General features: G+C 41.4%; 1 protein-coding gene across 2 annotated transcripts in view; it reads left to right on the top strand.

Moving 5' to 3' along the window:
- Positions 1-10,809: 10,809 nt before the first annotated feature.
- YAE1 (YAE1 maturation factor of ABCE1) overlaps positions 10,810-11,494 on the top strand; it is a 5,618-nt gene continuing 4,933 nt past the window's right edge. Inside the window, exon 1 of one of the 2 annotated variants that reach the window (XM_042834257.1) lies at positions 10,810-10,903. The gene's annotated coding sequence lies outside the window, so the exon portion shown is untranslated. The other variant, XM_042834256.1, reaches the window with a different exon arrangement.

Here is an 11,494-nt window from a genome sequence, read left to right as displayed (position 1 = left end):
GTCTAGGAATACAGTAAGATGTACATTTTGTTTCAAGACTCTGTCCGTAGAACCAAAATCCACATTAGTTCAGACTTCTCTCTTAAACTATTATTTGTGGTCATCATCTGCTTTCTTTACCCTTAGCAATCACTAGTCTTTTGTGTTGTCTAACACTGCTCCACTATTACTTCCTTTCTTTGCACAGCATCTTCTTCATGCATATACTCAAATCCAAGATCAAAAAAGAATTTCTTGAGAAATACTGTGACAAATAAAGACTGTCTGGTAGGCATAAACATAAATGAGATGCGAACCAAAAATCTCAATAAACACTGAATCACTATCAATCCAATATGCATGCCAAGTCCCCAAGAATAACAGAATTATTTCGCAGTGAGTAATGTCTTGCCAGTGGGGTACCGTGCACAGTGTGATTAACTTCCACAGCCTAATGAGTTCCCCCCCACCAGAAAAAGCCACTTCAAATTTATTTTTCAGTATCAGTCTTAAATTTCATTCATTTGTTTAATCTGAAGTACACTTGTTGTGATTTTTATCTGTGGCAGTATATTGGAAAACATGTTTCATACACCTACACAAATTCTCATTACTTTGGCTTCAAAACCGGTGTCACTTTCTGTTACAGAGGGGGAAGTGCATAAAGCAGGAGGACAGTGACATAGTTCAGGTCAAGACACAGGTTCCAATCCAGAAAAAAGGAATAGCACATCAATTACTCACAAAGCTCTTATTGTCACAGAGGCAAAATGCTGCTGAACAACCCCTCCCTCTTCCATCCCCCACCCCCTTCCACCCCCAGTCCCCCTTGCCCCCCGTTGTAATAGAGGGCTGCACTGAGCTGTGGAACATGGACTGAAATTCTGCCTGTGGAGTCAAGGAGTTGCTGTACCAATGTCAGCAAAGCCAGTTTCACCAACAACCTACAGCCTTACATCCTACACTCTTACATCTTGCTGCCCTAAAATGGGGCACGAGAGATACTGAAGAGAAGACATGGACTCCTTGCAAATCTGCCAACATCTAGCTGAAAGAACAGACATCATATCCTCTTACCTCTGCCTGCTCTTCTCTCAACAGTAACATTTAGGAGCCAGTAGCTAATCTAACAAAGAAAGGTTTCACTCTCACCTCAAGCAATCTTTTCCATTCTTGACACTCATCCCAAATAATGGTTTACCTACTTATTTTCTGGGTTTTTTTGTTTGTTTGTTTTTTAATGCTAATGACCACAAAGAAGAATTTCAAAATGAAGAGTTTAAACAAAAATAAGTCCACAACTCTCCTGCAGGGGACACGATGTAATTTCAGAAGCAATTCAAATTACAGATCATTTTAGATTAGTTAGTCATATTTAATGAAAAATACGCATTGTTACATTATTTACTTACTGTAAAGCACATCCCAGTTTCTTAGCAGAGACCTCTTTGGATCCTGTTATTTTTAAAGTTACCAGTATTTTGGGGTTTATTTTTATTTTTGGGGCTTTTTTTAAAGGACTGAATGCTTAGGAAGTGCACACTGAGTACAGACAGTGCTTCTACCATCTACTTAACTTCTTTCTTTCCTTTTTATTTCTTTTAGGTTCAGTACTTTGAATCTGCTGGCTGCTCACCAGGTATGCACACAGAATCTAAGTTCACAGTAGACCATCCTTTGACTTAGCCAGATTTGACATTAAGCAACAGTATGTTTTCTAATTTCTCACCTGCAGTAGCCACAGCAGATTTGCCTCATGTCATGAACTGCTCTGCTTTCACCAGAAACAAGTCCTGATGCTGATGTCTTGCACAGCGCTGATGTGACATCTGCCATGAAATCTCATCAGTGGATGCTTCTAACTTTTACTGTGTTTTTTGGTGTGTTTTAGAAAGGTGGTGAGTTAATCCTAGAGTGCGTAATCATCTTAACCCAAACAACACCCTCACCACAGCTGAGCCCCAATGACATGTAGTCCCCACAGACAGTGAATACTGCCACCCAAATGTCAGAGATAGCTCTAGAAGAGGATTTGTCCCACAAACACAAGAGGACTATCAGGAAGCCAGGTTGTGGAGGGTCATTTTACCACACAGTTTGCATTGAGCTGAAAAGAATGTCAGGGTGATCGTGTGTTCAGCATTAAAAAAACATCTTCTGTAGAATAAAACCTCCTAATAGGCTAGTAAATCCTTCTCCTCAAACCTCTTTCAAGAAATTGCATTGACATGAGGGTTATGCTCCTTGTGCTGTGTCCCAACCCCAACACCACTGTGTATCATTCTTAATAATTACCAAATCTGCCTCCTCGCTCTTTTCGTCTTCCACCATGTCTTCCACCCTAATTTCAAACACTTTTTGGGCCCCAATCCTTACTGGACAAATGGGTACCACTGACCCTCAAGCATTTTTCATCATCGCTGCCTACATATTCTCATTGCACAATGCTAGTGCACGTGCTTCCCAGCTTCTGATTAGAGCTGGTTAAGTCAAGTTTACAAATTGTATATTTCAGGAATTCTCATCTATTAGTATTAAAATAAATTATTCATGTTCTTTGCAAAACTAGGGTTTTTATTGCTGCTGATTAAGTAATATACCTAAAATATATTGTTTTCAATATTTTCTGCCCATCAACCATTTCATGAATTATTCAGAAATGTTTGTTATTACACTCCGGCAGGTCATTTGGAGAAGGAGAGACAGATAAAAATATCCTTTTAGCACAGTTTCCCTCAACACAGCCTTGGACTAGGAAACGGGTGTTTGCTGTTGTTGTGGGAAATACCTAAATATTTAAAAAAAAAGAATTGGCTGGGAGAAAAACAAGTAATTAGATGCTTATGATTCTAACTACGGTGTGAATTCCTTTTTCCTTCCTTTCAGAGGGGGACTTGCTGCAGTTCAGTAATGAATTTGCTGTACACTGAATCCATTGAATCTAGACTGAATCTCCAGGAGAGGGAGACAATGAATAGGACAGTAGGAAGGATTGAATGCTGATGTCAATTAAACTGAAGCCATGAAACAAATGAGGGGTTTTAGCCAATGCTCCTCATAGCCACTTCAGTTTGGTGTGCCAGGGACTGCTTCCGTTTTATTGCAATAGTAAATTTCAGAGCGCAGCTCAAGAGAGAATATTGGCATTTCAATCAGGGCAGCTTCACACACACATGCACAGCCCACTCAACTCTGTATTGAAAGCTTTATGAAAGAACGCCTGTAGGATATCCAAGAGATGACTTACAAGATTTGAAGGGATGGAGTTTTACCTGGTGCCCTTGTTGAAGTGAATTTGAAATATGCCCCTGAGCACCTCGGAGTCTGCAGACAATGCTCACGGGTATCAGGGTACACATGCATACCCACATTTATTACAATGCACAAACATACCCTCATTTCAAACACAAAGATAAGGTGTCAATCTTTGAGACTTTAAAAAATCAATGGTGTTTGTAGGGGCTACTATTAATTTTCATTACTCCATCAGTCACTCAGCAAGCAAAGTTCTTCTATGTTGCTTGAGCCTCTGAAAAGAGAAAGCAGCCATTGCACAGGATGAGAGGGTGACAGACAAAATAAGGCTTTATGTTCTCACGTAGCCACCAGCTGCATCATTTTATGGCCTAATATATTCTGAGATTGTTTTGTAGAAGCTAATATTGCATGAGGATCAAATGTACATCGTACATTTTGTTAGCACATGAGTAAAACATTTAGAAACTACTTTATTTCTCCCTAGAAAAAAATGGGACACATTTTCCATACACAGATACTGCAATATTGGAGACATTCCTTGGCCAAATTGTTAAATCATGATAACTTTAACAAACTGGAAGTATCTTTGCAAAATGTTATGATAAAGGTTGCTCTCCAACAGAATATGATAGAGAATATTTTCTCTCCCAGAAAGAGACACAATTAAGTTAGTTATATTATTAAGAAGAAAGACACTAAAATGTAAAATTCTGATGTTCTGGGAACAGAACTGATGGTTAAATTTGATTTATAGCATGTTTAGAAATAACAGAAATAGACCCTATTGTCTACAGATGGGTGACAATCTCGAAGCTTACACCACACATTGTAATTCCTACACATGTAGAATTATAATCCATTTTAAGATGCGATTTTCACCATAGATGAACTCTCCAAATAAAGATATTGCTGTGAAACGTTCATCAGAGTCATTCATTATCTACATGAGAGATAGAGAAAAGACTGGAAGCTGGTTTGAGAAGATACACAGCATCTCTTTTCTTTGGATATATTTTTGCCATCTTTGTGCACAAATTGCCTCAAACCTCCTTTCCTTCCAACTTCAGCTTCTGTAACTTAGACTGCTGTTACACTGGCATGCATTTGACACTGGCTTTTGGGTGGTGCTGAATTAATTTCTATTTTGCTACATAATTGTTGCATTACCTGTAAAATTGATTAGTCAGAATTAGTCAGCTGATGCATCAAGTCAGTGACAAAATGCCACGTATCATTTGCTGAAGATGAAGGCACGAACCTCATTTATTTCACAAAACAGAAGGCTGTTCTTTTTTTCCTGCTCTTTGAAGACCTCAGAAGCTCTTTATTGCTTTGAAAGATGGTCCAAACCTGCTTGCTTGCCAGCAACCATAGAGCACTCTTCTCATGGGAGCTTTTGGATGAGAAAAGGTGGCAGTTTGGGATTTTGCATGTGTCATATCATTACTCTGAAGTCTGCACCTGATGTGGTAATATGACCACTGGTGTTCTAGTGTTCTTAAAGAGTTAGCAAGTCTTCCACTGTGCAAATGTGATGAGAAAGTTCTCCTCTGTGATCCTGCACGCTATAAACTGCCTCAGCTCTGACCCAAATCCACAGAAATCTGCAAGGTGCCTGAATAGCAATGCATTTGTCTGAGTAACTTGGGTGACAAGCACTGGACTGTAAGAATTCAATGGGAAAAAAATGTCTAATTCTACTTGAAGAGATGGCTGGTTTTTGAAGGGGTTTTTGCATTGGTTTTATGCCTAGAAAAATGCCAGTGGCAAAGTAAAGGCAGGTATCTGCATGTAAGTGTATATAGTTACATCCTTGAAAATAAATTTGGAGTAATTATGCTTGGTCTATTCCAGACTAGCATGTAATATTCAAGACATGGCAAGTGCAACAGTCAATCTTATATAAATCTCAAATTCTCCAGTCTTTTAGCTACCTGGACTCTGCAGTTGCTACTAAAGATGACAACTGCCATTAACATCAACAAAAATTATGAAGGATGACCACATCTGTACTTACAGAGATAGCAAGTGGGAGAAGTGGTATGACCAAATTCAAGGGAAGGCAGGAGAACAAATTCCAGAGCACCATCACCTCCAGGTGGTTGAGCATAGCTCAGAGCCAGAGGTGTAAGCAAAGTGGTTCTTGTTCCTCCAGACAGGAAGGACTAAGAACGGGAGGAGAAGAGAAGGGGAAAGTCACTGCCCAGCTGCCCTGGCCGGGGCAGAGCAGTACTATCTAATAACTCACCTGGCTGCAGCAGTCATGAGTTAAAAATGAGTAAAAGCAGTATAAACATTTCACTGCACATGGCTATTCTGTGCTGGGCAACTGCTTTGTCTTGAGTGAGAAGATCCCCTTCAGAACTCCGTGACAGCTGCAGGTGACAATGGCGCTGCAGGTGCTGTAGCCTCTGTCTGCAGCAGGGTCACAAAGGCCTAGCAATGCCAGCTTGCCTTCTCTTACAGCAGGGGATATAAGTTGCCCGGCAGCCTCTATGGTAGCACAGCCAAACAACCAATTGTAAGCTGCAGATATGGCATACATGCTGTACTGGTATTGTTCACAATATGTATGCAATTCAAAAGCCACCATTTAAACACCCTTGTCAAAACCTCAACCTTTTGAAACTGCGCATTGTCACTGATGCAATTGTTTTCTTGTGGTTACAGATGCCAAAGAAATCAGCACACTCCACAAGTTTCATGCCTTCTAGCGGTTGTGTTCACTTCAGACAATTGGATCAGTGTTGTACAGCTACAATTCCTGCAGTTTTTCATCATTTGCCTGAGTTTACACAAGGGATAAAACAGAGGGCAATTCGTCTCTAAGCCAAAGGAAAAGAACCAGCATTTTTCTCCTGTTGAAGCAGTGCAAGTGTAATGTAAGATGTCTGAGATTTGAACAGAGATGCAGTTCACTGGAGAAATTCATAAATGGAATTCTGTAGTTTCCTTGGAGCAATTACAGCAATTATTGGCATATTGTAATCAATTATTAGGCAAACACAAAATGCAGCTCTGTATAAAACAAACAATGCAATCAGTAACATAGAAAAAGCTAACTAAAGGAAATCTGAGTCACCAAGCTACGGAGTCCCGATTTATTGACAATAAAAGTCAGATATTTCAGATTCATTAGATACATGATACAGCTACACAGCTAAAACGTGTTCAATGTAAAATCTATTATATTTCCTTGTTCTTATTGACATAACATTTTGCTTTTCATGTGGAGTTTCACACTGAAAAAACTATCAACTGAATGAAGATCTTACCCTGCTGAGAATTAACAATATTCCTTCCTTGCATCTCTGTTGTACAGCCTAACAAGCACAGGGTAGTCCTATATTATACTCTTAGATACATATAACTTGTTTTAATCTCAGCCATACCATCTTTTTTGCAATGATGGCGTTGCTATTGAAGCTTCAGGATGAAAATAGGGAATATATATGGAGATAACAAACCTCAATCATCCAAGGAGCAAACCAAAGTAAATGACAGATGGAGGGGAACTCTGTCAGTGTTAATAAACTGTGCCTGCTGCTCGGTTTAGTACACAGTAGTTCGGAGTAGTTTTTCAGTCTGCAAGCCTGGCCTCCCTGGGGATGCTCAAAGCAAGCCTGGAAAAACAGAAGGAAAAAAAAATACTCCTTTTGCTTAACCATTTCCACTTAGAATTCAGTAAAAGCTGGCAGATGGAATTTTTAACAAGTTTCTCCTCTTGCCGGTTCCTGAAACAGTTATGGTTAACCAAATAGGAAAACTACCCTGTTGTGACATTTAACTATCAAATGTCTGTGCTTTGTTAGGTCAGGGAATGGAGTAAGTAGAAAACTATCCTCTCCCTTAAAAACTCCTGGATGAGAAGGAAAGGCAAAATAGTCATTAAGATTCCTGCAGTGCTTTGAAGCAAATGTTTGACATTTACCTTTGATACGTCCATTAATTTCTAGCTCTCTTCCACATTCCTCCATTTTCTCCTGACAATAACTGAGACATTTTGGCCTGAACTGTTGGGTATAATATTAGTGTACGTTGCTGAAGAAGAGGCAAGCTTTTCACAAAAACAGGACAGTGATTCCTGTGTATTACTTACCCTCACCAGACGGTGATTAGGCTTTACCAGTAATCACCTTAATATACAGAATAAAAGATGTTATAGGAAAACACAGAAATATATTTTTATTACCACGCCCTGGCAATAACCATAGATCCCAGAGGTTTATTTTAACCCTCTTGTTTAATTTAAGGTCATTGTAGTCTCCTATGCTTGAGCTGCAATATTTAAAACCTCATTAAGTTTATGACCTTGCAATTAACTCGCTAGCTCAGTTTTGTCACGTTCCTTCTCTGTGGTGGGTCTGGAAGCAAAAGACTTAAGGACGTCTCTGTATTATTACTGCACCAGCCAGCTGGTAGCAGAGAACCCCATCACCCCTAACACAAAGTCAAAAATGCACAGAAGAGTCAAGATCAGAACAGCAACACTGGCTGCACGTGAGCATGAGTAGGTTGTCCCCATTCATGTAGGCAGGCTTATCCATGCCCTGTTCTTCAAAATATACAAGGAAAGCAGCCTAGAATCTGACCAAACACTAGAGACAGATATCTGGAAAACACAACAGATCTGACCATAGACAGAAGACACATTTTGGGAGAGATTTACAGTTTAAAATTTCTCAGAAATATCATACATATAGATTGACGACAATGCAGATATTTTTTACTAAATATTGATAGCCATTATTCTCCTGACATTTCAATATTCTTATTCCTCACCCATTATATTTTAATCTTGTTTATTGCAGAGAACAAGCGAACACTGATTTAACGATGTTCTTGAAATCCATCCAAATACCATCCATGAGATGTAATTTCTTAAAAGGATTAAACTACTTCCAAAATTAGAGCCAATGAGACATAGCTGTGTTGGTTCAATACAACAAACAACGTGATGTCAGAGTAGAGAAGTGATAAGAGTGCGGGATAACTGACAGTGTAATCTCATTGCAAACAGTCTTCTGTTCTGGGCCCTTCAAAAGCCTTACTTCTGCCAGAGACAACAGCACACTATAATAGCAATCATTCAACTGAAGATTTGATCATCCCATCCTGCAGAGTAGCCCATACACGACACAAGTCCTGGCTACAGTAAACAACCACCCTTCAAAAAAGTCTGAAATCCCAAGAGGTCCTTGTGAATTATGAGGAAATCCACTGGTTCTTCCTTTAAGTTGGGTTAAAGGCCCTGATGACTGAAAGATGAGCTTGTGTGATACTGATCTGAATGGCAACAATCCTTTCTCAGAGCCATTATGCACAGCTGTAACTATAAAGGTGCAGCTTCTGTTTTTACATTCATATGTTTTACTTTTGGATATCTCTGCTGGTTGATTGCTTAATGGCAGAACTTAACACTAAGATCAAAATGATAAAAATCTTTCCAAATGATCTCCAGGAATGCCTTGACAATCCTAAGCTCTGCACAATTGCGTAAAGACCCCCTGCAACCCCCCCTACACCCTCCAGGTATGCAGAGAATAACTGCTGAGCCAAGCACTTATGGTTCTAAGGTACCTTTGTATGCCAGATATCTGGCCAAAATTATGCAGATTTTAATATGAGAAACGGCAATGAGTCACAAATCAATTCCTTGTTTATTTTTCACACTATGTGGAGGATAACTCTTCTTATGTACTCATTCTGCAGAAATGCCAGAACAGCTTTGTAGCCTGTGAAATATTACCCATGTGTTTTAATCCTCTGGAATGTGTCATTGCAAAACATCACCATAATACACAGATGTTGCTTTATGTACAACACACACAGGTTAGGAAAACACCCCCACCCTGAGGCACTACACCTCACTCTCAAGCCCTGCTAGCAGCCCTGTAGAGGCCGACAGCATACAATTAACTTGTTTTCAGCAAGTGCACTTCATAATCCAATAGTGCTGCTCTATTTGCACAGTATGAGTCACCAAATTATTTACTTCTAAAAGAAAGGGGTGAGAATATGAGCCTTCATCGTTATTCCTTATACGCACAAGGATTTATCTTAGATGTGTGTAGAATTATCAACCATGGTAAATATAACACATTTAAACTGAGGTCATCCGAATATAGGGAACTTACATTGACTCTGAGGTATGACCTATGCATCTTTTCTAAAATAGCAAGCAGCTGAGGGTAAAGAGTGTAAGGTGATAAGCAAGAAGTAGGTCTGGTCCAGCAGCCTAGGGCAGGAGCACACACATTTAGTCATGCCATTACAACAACTCATGAAAGTTCATGGGTTTCTGTTGCTGTAAGGCTGTTCTGTGATGTTGTGTGAACTTGTGTGCTCAGTCCGCGTTCAGCATGGTTGCTTGATTAAAATATGGCAGACCATATAGAAGGAGGAAGTGGCAGAAGTGGGGTGGAAATCAGCAATTGTGGCCATATATAATAACTGCTAAGGCGCAATTCTGGTCATTCAAATGCACAATGTGCTTCATTCCCTGACACAACAGTTTCTAGACATATCTGGGTTCTTCAGCCAGCATGCAACTATCAATGAATGTCTGAGAAAGGGGAGCAGGACAACAGGCTGCCTGCAGAACAAAAGGGACCAGGGGAAATAGTGCTACGGCTGAGTCCCAGCAGGGGATCATCCATCTCTCAACGCCTGTGGCACTGTGACAGGCTTGCTGTCTGTCATCCACGGCAACATCCCTTGCTCTGCATCAGTGAGTTTCACCAGCCTTCTGCAGGACTGAAAATTGGACATCCAGTAGTCACTTGGCAGTGAATGCGAGTGCAGCAGCACAGCCAGCCCCGTCCATGTTGTCATACAGGGTGGTGAGGCACTGGAACAGGTTGCCCAAGGAGGCTGTGGATGCCCCATCCCTGCAGGCATTCAAGGCCAGGCTGGATGTGGCTCTGGGCAGCCTGGGCTGCTGGTTGGCGACCTGCACACAGCAGGGGGTTGGAACTGGATGAGCATTGTGCTCCTTTGCAGTGCAGGCCATTCTGTGATTCTATGGGGATCCACTGCTCTGGACAAGGTGCACGAGCACTCAGGGACACGCAGAAGCATTCATTCTATTTGGCAATGTGAAGAAATACACAACTGGAATTCAAGGTTGGCGCATATTACGTTTATGCCGATGAGACATTAGCATGAGCTCATGTACCAAATACTGCGAGCAGCAAGAAAAACACAAAATAATTGTTGCGCTTGTGTCAGAATGATGTTGCTGTTTGCTGTAATAGCAGCAAACAACGAAACACTTGACTCCTGCTGGCACCCTTGCCATTAAAAAGGATTTATTCTTGCGATGTCCAAATCTTGTGGCTGCTGAGGACACCTTGAGAACAGCTTCTCATCCGCTGCTAGCGCTCCCTTACGGCGCGACGCTGCAGCCTCCCCGCCCCGCCTCCTTGCGGAAGCTGTAAGCCCGTGCCCGTACTCAAGATGGCTGCCAGCCTCCAATGACTCAGACGGGCTTTGAAGTCACGGGGCTGCAGATTAAGATGGCGGTTTTTTACGGGCCGCGGAGCTCGCCCTCGACCGGGAGGAGGTTTCTTTCCCGTATTGCTTCCGACGGCAGTGAAGCTGGCGTGCCCTCAGTCAAGATGGCGGCCCCCTGCGAGCGGAGGAGCGCCGCGGCTCGGCTGGCGCGGTGAGGGCTGAGGGCGGCGGGGTCTCAGCTGGGACCGGCGAGGGGGGATTCCTCCTGCCGTCAGGTCTGAAGAAGGCTGGATCTTCTCAGTCCTGCAGCCGGCGGTTTCAGGAAATATAACATGCGGTAGCGAGCGAGCTGCCTTGTTGGATATTTTGGAACCCGGTAATTTCTCAAGCCCAAAGTGCTGCTGTACAGCTGTGACTGCTTGGTTTTCAAGCAAACCAAGTTTTTTCAGTTTGTTGGAAGGGATAAGCTGGTAAAACAGTCAGTTCACATTAGTGATCTTTGTATTTAAGAACTGCGGTTCTTAGAGCAGCTGTTTAACTGCTTTAATACGTTCCCAAAGACTCTGTGTAAGGGTACCAGAAATTCTGAAAGCTTTGGTGAAGGTGAAAATTGGATACGGTGAGCCCCAAAGTGTCATTTCCTCACACTCTCTCTATTTTAACACATAACGGCAAGAAACATCATTTTGTGGGTTGTAAAAACTTCCACCAATTAGTTGTGAGTGGTTTTCTCAGTGCAAAAGATGAAGTAATGGCATTATTTATTCCTCTCTTTGCATCAGAGCTAACTAATTATACAAAA

The sequence above is a fragment of the Centrocercus urophasianus genome, unplaced genomic scaffold (assembly GCF_019232065.1).
Source record: "Centrocercus urophasianus isolate 14NV4802_14NV808 unplaced genomic scaffold, USGS_Curo_1.0 seq_44, whole genome shotgun sequence".
NCBI lineage: Eukaryota > Metazoa > Chordata > Aves > Galliformes > Phasianidae > Centrocercus > Centrocercus urophasianus.
This window is presented reverse-complemented; position numbering and strand designations above follow the sequence as displayed.